Below are 12,602 nucleotides of genomic sequence, written 5' to 3'. Positions count from 1 at the left end.
TGCCCTGGGCACTGAGGATGGATCCCTGGCGCCTCTGCCTCAGGTGCTAAAAATAGCTCAGTTGTGAGCATGGCCCCAGATGGGAAGAGCATCAGCAAGACGGGTTGCAGAGTGGATCCCGGTTGAGGCGCATGTGGGAGTCTGTCTCTCTATCTCCCCTCCTCTCATTTGGAAAAGAAGAGAAAAACAACACAAGTAGAGAGCTGCTATTTTAGAGATTGATAGTTGTGGCTGGAGATGGATTTGGAATTCACGATGTATAAGTAACTATGTTCCCCAGGTTGAGTGTATAAAGTAAGAAGAGCAGGAGGTCTGGGAAATGCCAACATTTAGGAAATGAACTGAGGAAAAAGAACCAAAATGTGTTAAGGAAAAGACTTCTGTTCAGAAAAGAGGAAAACGGAGTGAGAGCATATCAGAGATAAAAGAACCTGCACAAGGACAGAGTGCTCAGAATGTCAAATGATGCAGAAAAGTCAACAAATGGAAGAAGAGGAAAGTGTTTACTGTCATGAGTCACTTAACGATGGGGATGTGTTCTGAGAACATGCATCTCTAGGTGATTTTGTTATACAAACATCATAGATTATACTTACACAAACCTCTGTTATAACTTACTACACACCTAGGCAATGTGATATAGCCTAGTGCTCCTAGGCTACAATGTGCTATAGCAATGTGATTGAATACTGGAGTCTATTGCGACACAATGGTAAGTTTTTGTTTACCTAAACATATCTAAACATAGAAAAGGTACAGTAACAATATGATATAAAAGATAGGGCACTTATACAAATAGAGCTTGCAGGACGGAAAGTTGCTCTGGGTGGGTCAGTGAGTGAGTGATGAGTGAGTGTGGAGGCCGAGGACGTTACTGCACACGAATACAGTACACAAATACTGTGTACGATACAGTGTACATGAATATAGGCTTTATAAACTGTACGTTGAGGCTATACTGAGTTTATAAAAAATATTTTTCTTTCTTTGATAATAAATTAAACAGCTTAGTATAACTTTTTACTTTACAAACTTCTTAATTTTTTAAACTTTTTAACTCTTGTCAAAATACTATTTTGAGGTTCTTTTTTTGAAATATCAAGTAATCTTTAAATTTTTATTCTATTTTAAAGTATCAAAACTGATCATCATAGAACTAAATTATGGATGTGGTTCTGTAGATTCTAATTAGTGGACTCTTACTCAAAAGAAAGACTTGGTTTGACATTACAGGATTGGTGAATGGATGTACATGTAAAAATTTAGGGTATGATAAAACATTCAAGAACAAACTCTGGCCAGGTGGCTCAGTGAATAGAGCATCATCCCAACACGCTGATGTTATATGGGTCTGATCCAGTCAGAGCACATAAGAGAAGCAACCAATGAGTGCATAACTAAGTTGAACAATGAGTTGATGCTTCTCTTTCTCTCAAATAAGTGGAAAAGTAAAATAAATAAAAACATTCAAGAGCATGAATAATTTGTTTTATATATCTTCACTTTTAACTGACTTTTTTTTTAATTAATTGTGTTTACATAGATTCTAGGTTCAACCCAAATGCCTCTCCTCTCCCCCCTATTCCCCTCAACATCTCCTTTGCCCCCCTCCCTACAGCGCCCTCCCCCCTTCCCTTCAGGTTTATCCTATCCTATCATCCCCTCTCCCTCTGTCCTCTTTTCCTCTGGTCCTTTTGATCCCTCCTCTGTCTCAATTCCGTTCCTCAGTTCTCATTATTCCTTGCATTCCTCAAATGAGTGAGGTCATATGATATTTTTCTTTCTCTGCCTGGCTTATTTCACTCAACATAATAGTTTCCAGGTCCCTCCATATTGTTGCAAAAGGTAATATTTCCTTCTTTTTCATAGCCCCATAGTATTCCATTGTATATATGTACCAAAGCTTTTTAATCCACTCGTCCACTGATGGACACTTGGGCTGTTTCCAGACCTTCGCTATTGTGAACAATGCTGCCATAAACATGGGGGTGCATTTCTTTTTTTTCAGTCGGTGATATGGTGTCCTTGGGATATATTCCTATAAGTAGGATGGCTGGGTCAAAGGGCAGTTCCATTTCTAATTTTTTGAGGAATCTCCATACTGTTTTCCACAGTAGCTGCACCAGTCTGCATTCCCCCCAGCAGTGCAGGAGGGTTCCCCTTTCTCCACATCCTCGACAGCACCTATCATGTGTTATTTTGTCAATGAGCACCATTCTGACTGGTGTGAGGTGGTATCTCATTGTGGTTTTAATTTGCATTTCTCTAATGATTAGTGATGTTGAACATTTTTTCAATTGTCTATTGGCCATCTGTATGTCCTCTTTGGAGAAGTGTCTATTCATTTCTTGTGCCCATTTTTGATTGGATTGTCTGTCTTTCTGGTGTTGACTTTTACAAGTTCTTTATAAATTTTGGTTATTAATCCCTTATCAGATGTATTGTCGAATATGTTCTCCCATTGTGTGGTGTGTCTTTTTATTCTGCTCATATTGTCTTTAGCTGTGCAAAAGCTTTGTAGTTTGATATAGTTCCATTTGTTTATCCTCTCTTTTATTTCATTTGCCTGTGGAGATAATTCAGCAAAGATATTGCTGCAATAGATGTCAGTGAGCTTACTGCCTAAGTTTTCTTCTAGGATACTTATGGTTTCACGATTTACATTTTAGTCCTTTATCCATTTTGAGTTTATTTTTGTGCATGGTGTAAGTTGGTGGTCTAGTTACATTTTTTTGCAGGTAGCTGTCCAGTTTTCCCAACACCATTTGTTAAAAAGACTGTCTTTACTCTAATGTATGCTCTTATCTCGTTTGTCAAATATCAGTTGTCCATAAAATGTGGGTTTATTTCTGGATTGTCAGTTCTGTTCCATTGATCTATATGTCTGTTCTTATGCCAGTACCAAGCTGATTTGAGTACAATGGCCTTGTAGTATAACTTGATATCAGGAAGTGTGATACCTCCCACTTTATTCTTCTTTTTCAAGATTGCTTAGGCTATTTGTGTTCTTTTTTGGTTCCATATAAATTTTTGGAATATGTGTTCTATATCTTTAAGTATGTCATTGGTATTTTAATTAGTATTGCATTGAATTTATAAATTGCTTTGGGTAATATAGACATTTTAATGATGTTTATTCTTCCTAACCATGAGCACGGTATATGTCTCCATTTGTTTGTGTCTTCTTTGATTTCTTTTATCGATGTTTTATAATTTTCTGAGTACAAGTCTTTAACCTCCTTGGTTAAATTTACTCCTAGGTACTTTATTTTTTTTGTTGCAATAGTGAAGGGGATTGTTTCCTTAATTTCTCTTTCTGACAGTTCATTGTTTGTGTATAAAAATGCCTCTGATTTCTGTGTGTTAATTTTATATCCTGCCACCTTGCTGAATTAGTTTATTAGGTCCAGTAGTTTTTTGACTGAGACTTTAGGGTTTTCTATATACTGTATCATATCATCTGCAAATAATGATAGTTTTACTTCTTCTTTTCCAATTTGGATGCCTTTTATTTCTTCTTCTAGTTTGATTGCTGTAGCTAGGACTTCCAGTACTATGTTGAATAAGAGTGATGAAAGGGGGCACCCCTGCCTTGTTCCTAATTTTAGGGGAATTGCTTTTAATTTTTGTCCATTAATTATAATGTTGGCTGTGGGTTTGTCATAGATAGCCTTTATCATGTTGAGATATGTTCCCTGTATTCCCACTTTGCTAAGAGTTTTGATCATAATTTGGTGCTGGATTTAATCAAATGCTTTTTCTGCAGCTATTGAAATAATCATGTGGTTTTTCTCCTTCCTTTTGTTTATGTGATGAATCACATTAATTGATTTATGAATATTATACCATATTTTGATGTTCTTAGGATATACTCCCAGAAGTGCGATAGCTGGGTCAAATGGAAGATCCAATTTTAATTTTTTGAGGAATCTCCATACTGTTTTCCACAGTGGCTACACCAGTCTGCATTCCCACCAGCAGTGCAGGAGGGTTCCCTTTCTCTACACCCTTGCCAGCACTTGTCTATTGATTTATTGATGATGGCCATTCTGGCACCTAGCTCACTGTGGTTTTAATTTGCATCGCTCTGATGGTTAGTGATGTTGAACATTTTTTCATATGCCTGTTAGCTCTCTTTATGTCTTTTTTGGAGAAATGTCTATTCAGGTCCTTTCCCCGTTTTTAAATTAAATTGTTTACCTTCCTGGTGTTGAGTTTTAGAAGTTCTTTATAAATTTTGGTTATTAACCTCTTATCAGATGTATCAGCAAATATTTTCTTCCATTCAATGGGTTGTCTTTTCATTTTGCTGATGGTTTCTTTTGCTATGCAAAAGCTTTTTAGTTGGATGTAGCAGGGTATAAATGGTGTTATATTTTTTCTTTATCGATTTTTTAAAATTTATTATGTTAACATGGATTCCAATATAACACCCTCACCCCCAAACAATGTGCCCCCCATTACACCCTGTGCCCCACTCCCTTGACTCCCTTCCCCCTTCCCACTGGGATTTGCTGTCCTGTTATCTGTATCTATGTGTTATGTATATATAATTTCACTTATCCCTTCACCTTCTCTGATCCCGTTCCCTCATCCCCTTCCCTCTGACAGCTGTCCCTCTGCTCCCTGTGACCCAGCCTCTGCCTCTATTCCATTCCTCAGTTCACTTTGTTCATTAGATTCCACATATAAGTGAGATCATATGATATTTTTTTTTCTCTGCCTGCCTTATTTCACTTAGCATAATAATCTCCATGTCCATCCATGCCATCATGGATAAAATTTCCTTCTTTTTCACAGCCATGTAGTATTTCATTGTGTAAATGTACCACAGCTTTTTAATCCACTCATCCACTAATGGACACTTGGGCTGTTTCCAGATCTTGGTTATTGTAAACAATGCTGTAATAAACACAGGGGTGCATATCTTTTTTTAAAACAGTGTTTTGGGATTCTTAGAATATATTCCTAAAAGTGGGATAGCTGGGTCAAAATTCTGTTCCATTTTTAATTTTTTGAGGAAACGCCATACTGTTTTCTACAACACCCACACAAGTCTGCATTTCCACCAGCAGTGCAGGAGGGTTCCCTTTTCTCCACACCATTGCCAGCACTTATTCTGTGTTGATTTGTTAATGAGCGCCATTCTGACAGGTATGAGGTGGTATCTCATTGTAGTTTTAATTTGCATTTCTCTGATGATTGTTGATGTTGAACATTTTTTCATATGCCTATTGGCCATCTGTATGTCCTCTTTGGAGAAGTGTCTATTTAGGTCCTTTGCCCATTTTTTAATTGGATTGTTTACCTTCCTAGTATTAAGTTTTAGAAGTTCTTTATCAATTTTGTTTATTAACGCCTTATCAGATGTATTGGCGAATATGTTCTCCCATTGTGTGGGTTGTCTTTTTATTTTATTAATGGTGTATTTTGCTGTGAAAAAGCTTTTTAGTTTGCTATAGTTCCATTTGCTTTATTTTGTCCTTTATTTCAGTTGCCTGTGGAGATACATTCAGCAAAAATATTGCTACAAGAGAGATCAGAGAGTTTACTGCCTATGTTATCTTCCACAATATCTTTTATGGTTCATGACTTACATTTAAGTCTTTTATCCATTTTGAATTTACTTTTGTTAATGATGTAAGTTGGTGGTCTAGTTTCATATTTTTGCACATACCAGTCCAATTTTTCCATCACCATTTTTAAAAATTTTATTATTATTATATTTTTTTGTGACAGAGATTGAGAGAGGGACAGATGAGGACAGACAGGAAGGGAGAGAGATGAAAAGCATCAAGTATTTATTGCAACACCTTAGTTATTCATTCATTGTTTTCTCATATGTGCCTTGACTTGGGGCTGCAGCAGAGCAAGTGACCCTTTGCTCAAGCCAGCAACCTTGGGCTCAAGCCAGCGACCTTGGACTTCAAGCCAGAGACCTTTTGGCTTAAGGCAGCAACCATAGGGTCATGTCTATGATCCCACACTCAAGCCAGTGACCCTGTGCTCAAGCTGGTGAACCTGCGCTCAAGCTGGATGAACCCACACTCAAGCCGGTGACCTCCGGGTTTTGAACTGCTTCCCAGTCTGATGCTCTATCCATGGTGCCACTTCCTGGTCAGGCCCAACACCATTTATTAAAAACACTGTCTTTACTCTATTGTGTACTCTTACCTTCTTTGTCAAATATCAATTGACCATAAAAGTGTGGGCTTATTTCTGGGTTCTCTGTTCTGTTCCATTGATCTGTATACCTGTTCTTATGCCAGTACCGACCTATTTTCATTACAAAAGTCTTGTAGTATAACCCACTTTGTGATACCTCCCACTTTGTTCTTCATTTTTTGTTGTATATAGCCTTTATTATATTGAGGTATGTTCCCTGTATTCCCACTTTGCTCAGAGTCCTCTGCTTCATCCAGCCTGCTATTGATTCCTTCTAGTGCAGTCTTTATTTCTGATATTGTATTTGTCATTTCTGACTGGTTCTTTTTTATGATTTCAATGTCTTTTCTGATGTTTGCTATCTCTTCATTTAAGTTCTAATTGTGATCATCCATTGTTGCTCTAAGATCCTTGAGCATTTAAATCTGCATCTGGTAGTTTGGTTACTTCCATTTTATTTAGTTCTTTTTCTGGTGGTTTCTCCTGTTAATTCTTTTGGGTCATATTTCTTTGTCTTTCCATTTTGTCTGTGTATTAGATATCACTGTCTGACTTTGAAATTTGTTGTGGTGTCTTTATGAGGAAGATGGGCTCAGTGATACTGACCTCCAGGCCACCAGAGTTTCTTGCTTTAGGAATGCTTCTTGAAGGTATTATTTATCCTCCTGTTGTATGTGAGTATTCAATGCAGTTGGTCTTTTTGTGGGTGCAGTTATCCCTTCAGGCTGGCTGCCTTTAAGGGTCAACTTTGATCATGTGTATTAGACTCTGTGCAGTGTCTGTCCTGTTGGGTGTATTTGTTTCCCCAAGTGTCTGGTTCCTGCTGGACTCCTACTTTAGGCATGCTGCCTATGTAGCTAGCTGAGTCTAGTGTTGGTGCTGTCTATCACCCACTACTGGTTGTGTTGGTTCTGGGTCTTTTGGGGTTGGCATAAGGCATTGTTTGTAACCTGACATAGGTTACCTGTCTGGAGCTACTGCTCTGTTCACTGTTTGTGTCTGCATATTCTGTGCCTGAGTAGTGTGAGATGGGCCAACCTGTGTGTAAGGATCTGCTTCCTCCTGCTTAGAAATAACAGAAGCTCCATAAAAACCCCAAGCTCCATAATATTTGCCTCCACTTTTTAGCTGCTCCACCTCCTCTTGCTGCTATATGGTCTTCCCACAGAGTCTTCTACATAAAGACTGTGGTGTGGGCTTAGACTGACTTTACCCCACCTTTATAGGTTATAGGCTTGATGGGTTAGGGCATCTGAGGTTGGGAATATAACGTTAGTGGAACCCTGTACTTCAGGGGTCTCTTGGTCAGTAGCTCAGTACGGGGAAAGTGACCCCCTACTCCAGAGCCTAATCCTTCAGACACTGCTGGATACTCCAATTCTATTTTTCCCCAGCAAGATAAGCAGCAGGTTCAGATTGGTTGTGGCCAACAATCTCCTCTGCAGAAGTTCTTACAGCTGGTAAGTCCCTGGTCTCAGGGAGAAAGACTGAAAGAGTCCTCCTCTGGAGCTGACTATGTCCCCTCAGAAAGTGGCTAAGCCCCTCGACCCAACCCAACAATAGGCTTGCAGGGACCCACACTTTAAATGTCCATGCTCTAAGCCTCTCTCCTTTCCCCTGAGGAATCTAGTTCAGTGGGGCAGGATAGCCAACACCCAGACCAGTTGACTGAGAAGCTCCACTCTGTTCAGTGTGCATGAGCTTCTATGTTGGTGTTGACCACAGAGAGTGGAGTTCGCCTCAGCTAGGCCAGGTGTCCAGTGGGCCCTCCCTTAGTACACACTGCCAGCAAGGGTTGTTAGCTCTCTGCAGCTTGCCACTGGATGTGCCAGCCGTGGGCCTCTCTAGAGGGAACCCAGAACAGACCAGTGGGAGACACTGACCATGACTGGCCCTCAGCAACCTTCTTGGAGCTACAAGCAATCCAGAGTTTGTGGCTGCCTTTGCTGGGCCCAGGTGCACATGCAAATACCAAGCCACACACCTACGCTGGCTTTTACCCACACTGGGCCTGGGGGAAGGACTGCAAAAGGCCAAGGTTCCCTGAGCCCTTATTTCTGTAGCCTCTGTTGGCTGCTTGTTGGGTTCAGCCACTGACAAAACCTCTCATGGAGTATAGAGCCTGTGGCAATTCAGGCTCTATAGCCTGAATTGATGGGTGTGGCTCTGTCCCTTAGCCCCAGGTGTCAGTCTGTCCAGACTTTTATCACAGACCTCAGTGGGTGTGGCCTTAGGAGTCCAGTGGGTGTGGCCTCTGAGACCCAGAGATGTGCTCTGCCCACAATCTGGACAGTTTCCACTGAGTCTTCTGTAAGGTAGAAGCACCAGTCATATAGACTCGGGAGCATGGGAAAGCTCTAGCCTCAATGCCAGAATACTGAGTCACTGATGCATTCCTGCTTTCCGGCTATCTTCTCAGAATGGTCCAGTCTCCATAGGGTGGGGCAAAAGGGATTCCTGAGGGTGGGGCAGTTGGTTTCCTCTGGGCTGAGGTCACATGGGGGGGACTGTTCCACCCAGAAAAGATGGCAACTGCAGTATTGGAGGATGACTCAGCACAACGGTTCTGGTGGTTGTTCCCCACGGTGTCCCTCCCTTGGCCACCAACTTCACACTCTCCTCATGCAACTCCAATCCTCAGCTCTCCCTCCACTGGAGCCCCAGGTAAGTGGCTGTGAATAAGATTTTTTTTTTGCTGGCCTTTTAAGATGGAGCCTGCATCTCTGACACCTCTGTCTCTTTCTTGCAGACAGAAACCTCTGCTCTTTTCACCGCCGAATGTTATGTGGGTGCCTCTTCTAGGCTCTGGGGTTCTAGACTGGGGCACCTGTCCTGGGGCTGAGGACCCTTCCCTCTCAGGGTGAACCTCCCAACAGTGAGAGTCCCTCCAGACCCTCCTAGAAGCCAGAACAGCCCTTTCTGCATCTCTGTCCTTCGTACCAGTCTCAGTGTGGCTTCTTCTATGGTCCTTGGTTATGGATTTCTTTTCATTTAGTCCAAAGTTGGTTTTTCAAGATGATTGTTCTTAAAATAATTTGTAATACAATTTGGTTCTGGGAGCTAGCAGTTGGAACATCTGCCTATCCCATCACCATCTTGGAATACCCATCTGCCACTTTTTTATGCTCGATGTTATATTGAGTTTGACACAAAACCTGTAAGATTTGGTGAACCAGATCATCCCAATAAATTAAAGATAAATTAATTGAATAAATAATAATAATAACAGCTTAAAACAAAAACACATTTTACAGCTGTACAAATATATTTTTTATGTCCTTATTCTATAACCTTTTTTCTATATAATTTTTAAAAACATTTTGGTTAAAAACTAAGACACAAACACACACATTAGCTGAGGCCTACACAGGATCAGAATATTAATATCATTGTCTTCCACCTCCAGATTTTGTCCCACTGGAAGGTCTTCAGGGGCAATAATACACATGGAACTGTCTTGTCCTACAAGAATGCTGTCTTTTCTGGAACACCTCTTATAGGACCTTCCTGAAGCTCTTCTTGAGGAGGTGTCAGTGAAGAAATATTGCTTGGTTTGTTTCTTTTTTTATCATAGATTTGTTTGTAAGCAGATAATAGATTTGGAACATGCTTCTCTATTAATGAAAACCTTTCAGTGTTGGGATTCATGTTTTCAAACTTTTCAAGGAACTTGTTGAAGTCTTCAAAAGTTTCACTGTGAATTTTTTGAGGGGTCCTTCTTTTTCTTCTCCTATAGTTTTCTTTTCTCTGGCCTCTTCTTCAGTTTTACATTTTTATTCCAGTTCCAACAACTCCTCTTTAGTCAATTCCTTAGGAACTACCTCCAGGGGGTCATCAACGTCATCTTCATCCACACCCAGGTTAAAGTTGTTTGCCATTTTAAACACAGCTTGTTGACTGTTTGCAACTTCCTCATTCTTGGAAAATCCTTTGAAGTTATGGACAAATCTGTTGAGTGAATTGTCTTTTTCCAGATGCTATTCTTACACTCCTTGATAATATCACCCCAAGCCCAAGCAAGATTCTTGGTATCATCATAGATGTTGTAATCCTTCCAGAATTGAATTAGTGTCTTCTCAGTATCCTCCTCAAGTGTAGCAATAGCTGGGACAAAGGTCTTCCTCAGAAAGGCCTTAGCGCTGCTATAACTTCTGATTCATTGGCTGCATCAAAAAGGAGGTGTTTAGAGGTAGAAACACCACTTTGATATCAGAATTAAGAATACCAATAAATGGAGGATGTCCCAGAGTATTATCAACAATAAGCAAAACCCTGAAGTACTATTCTACAAATAGTACTTCTCCATTTCTCTGGCATAACAATTCAGGAGGTCCTCTGAGCAGAGAAGCTGGGTAGTCCCTGACTTATTACTAGCCCTGTAGGACACTGGCCGGGCGGTGTCTGCTCACTGATGTGCTGCAGGCCCTGGGGTTCTCACTGGGCCAGACCACTAGGGTTTCAATTTGTAGCTTCCAACATTGCCCTCAAGCAAGACTGTTATCCTCTTCTCAAAAGCTTTGATACCTACCATTGACTTGGCCTACTTATGGATGAAAGTCCTTACAGGCACCCATTTCCAGAATAGGGAGGTTTCATCATTATTGAACATTTGTTCTGGCAACTAATTTTCCTCCGCAATTAGTTTATCTAGAGTTTCCAAAAACTCTTCAGCTGCCTTCACCTCAGCGCTCGCAGACTTACCACTCACTTTCACATTATGTAATAAATAATGATTCTTGAATCATTTAAACAACCCAGAGCTAGCAGTAAATTCAATATTACAGTCAAGTGCAGTCTTTTGATATCACAAACAAATTCTTTGCTTGTCACAGTGATAAGAGGAATACATTTCTATACCTGTATCTGGTCTTCAAATCAGGTCATTATAAGTTTTTCCATGTCTGATATAGATCCTTCTTGAATTTTTGTTATTCTCACTGGCTTTCATGAAGCAGATCCTTTAACAGCTTCTACCCCTTTGTTTTTGTTATAAGGTCATAGCTGTGGTGAAATGGGACATGCCTGATTGCCAAGCAATAGCCATCACTGATTTTCCACTTTTGTAGTTCTTAATCACTATTAATTTCATTTCCAGGTTAATGATTCAGTGTGACCTTTTACTGGAAACATTAGCAGTGAATTTTATATGCTTAGGGGCCATAAGGAACAAAACAACATGAGTTTAAATCAAGCACAAGAGAAAATGAAGCAATCAAGAGACATAGTAAACACAAGAAGTGTGAGGCTACTGTCTGCATAACATGGCACACTGTTACAGCAAACTTTTTTTAAAAGTAAAAGAATACACACTAAAGTAATTATTAGAGTATAGTATAGTAAATTCATAAAACTTTAACATAGTCATTTATCATCATTATATGTACTGTACAGAATTGATGTGCTATCCGTTTATACAACTGCCAGCACAGTAGGTTTGTTTACACCATTACCACAAACATGTGAGTAATGAATGCATTTGCGCTATGACATTTTCATGGCAACAACATCACTAGGCGGTAGGAACTTTCCAGTTACATTATAATCCTACAGGATTACTGTCATATATGTGGTTTGTTGTTGATTGAAACATCATTATGCGATGCATGACTTTATTTATTTTGGAAAAATCCAGTGAATTTTGACAAAATTTAGCAAGGGTAGTTTTAATGGAATGGAAGGAAAGATAGAGGAAGGAATAAGATGATAACAGATTTGGGAGTGATCATGCAGAAAGGAAGGGGTGTAGGGATTGTAGACCGTCTTTGTAAGAAGTGGGATTGGGAGGGAAATCAGCTACATAGGAATCAATAGCTACATGGCGTTAAGGAAGAGTTTTCTCTGATGATAAAGGTTTGAACAGACTGTCATCCAACTCAAGTGGGAAACATGGGCTCTACAGAGTGGACTTGAGCTAGGGGATAGGAAGGAGGAAAGGGGTAGGAACACTTCTTTCAAATAATAGCATCTACCAAGGTCCTACTCTTAAGAAAGTTGAAGGATTTCTCACACAGTTGCCATTGTGAACTTTTTGTTAATATGAATAAAAATATTTCTTCATGCTTTATGTAATGGGAATTTTTTGTTGCCCACACTTCTCATTGTCATTCCCCTTCATTTTACAGCAGAATTTTTATTTCTTCTTGGAAAATTGATTCTTCCCCTCTGTATGCAACATTAATAGAACTCATAGACAAGGTGCCCTGCCCTTACCTAGGCAAAGGCCAGCTGAGCATCTCTCCCAAGATTTCAAATCTGGAGACTTTAACTGATATTGAGGTGGGATGGGGCGATTGGAATTAAATTATCCCAGTGACAGTTCTCTTCTATGCCCTGCTTCCATAGCCTACCCCTCAATTCTGTGACAACCCATATCCTTGGATAGGCTGCAGTGTCTAAGACTCTGGAACCACAAAGCTTGGGTTCATATTCAGGTTTGG

General features: G+C 40.0%; 1 protein-coding gene across 2 annotated transcripts in view; it reads left to right on the top strand.

The window, feature by feature from the left end:
- Positions 1-12,602, top strand: part of GPRIN3 (GPRIN family member 3) — an 83,769-nt gene that overhangs the window by 32,279 nt on the left and 38,888 nt on the right. Inside the window, exon 1 of one of the 2 annotated variants that reach the window (XM_066384612.1) lies at positions 8,727-8,829. The exons of the other annotated variant lie outside the window; for it this stretch is intronic. The gene's annotated coding sequence lies outside the window, so the exon portion shown is untranslated. Of the gene's footprint in view, positions 1-8,726; positions 8,830-12,602 lie in introns of those variants that run through there. 2 annotated transcript variants of the gene reach the window in all.

The sequence above is a fragment of the Saccopteryx leptura genome, chromosome 5 (genome assembly GCF_036850995.1).
Source record: "Saccopteryx leptura isolate mSacLep1 chromosome 5, mSacLep1_pri_phased_curated, whole genome shotgun sequence".
Classification (NCBI taxonomy): Eukaryota; Metazoa; Chordata; class Mammalia; order Chiroptera; family Emballonuridae; genus Saccopteryx; species Saccopteryx leptura.
The sequence above is the reverse complement of the archived record's forward strand: the minus strand, read 5'-3'. Positions and strand labels throughout refer to the sequence as shown.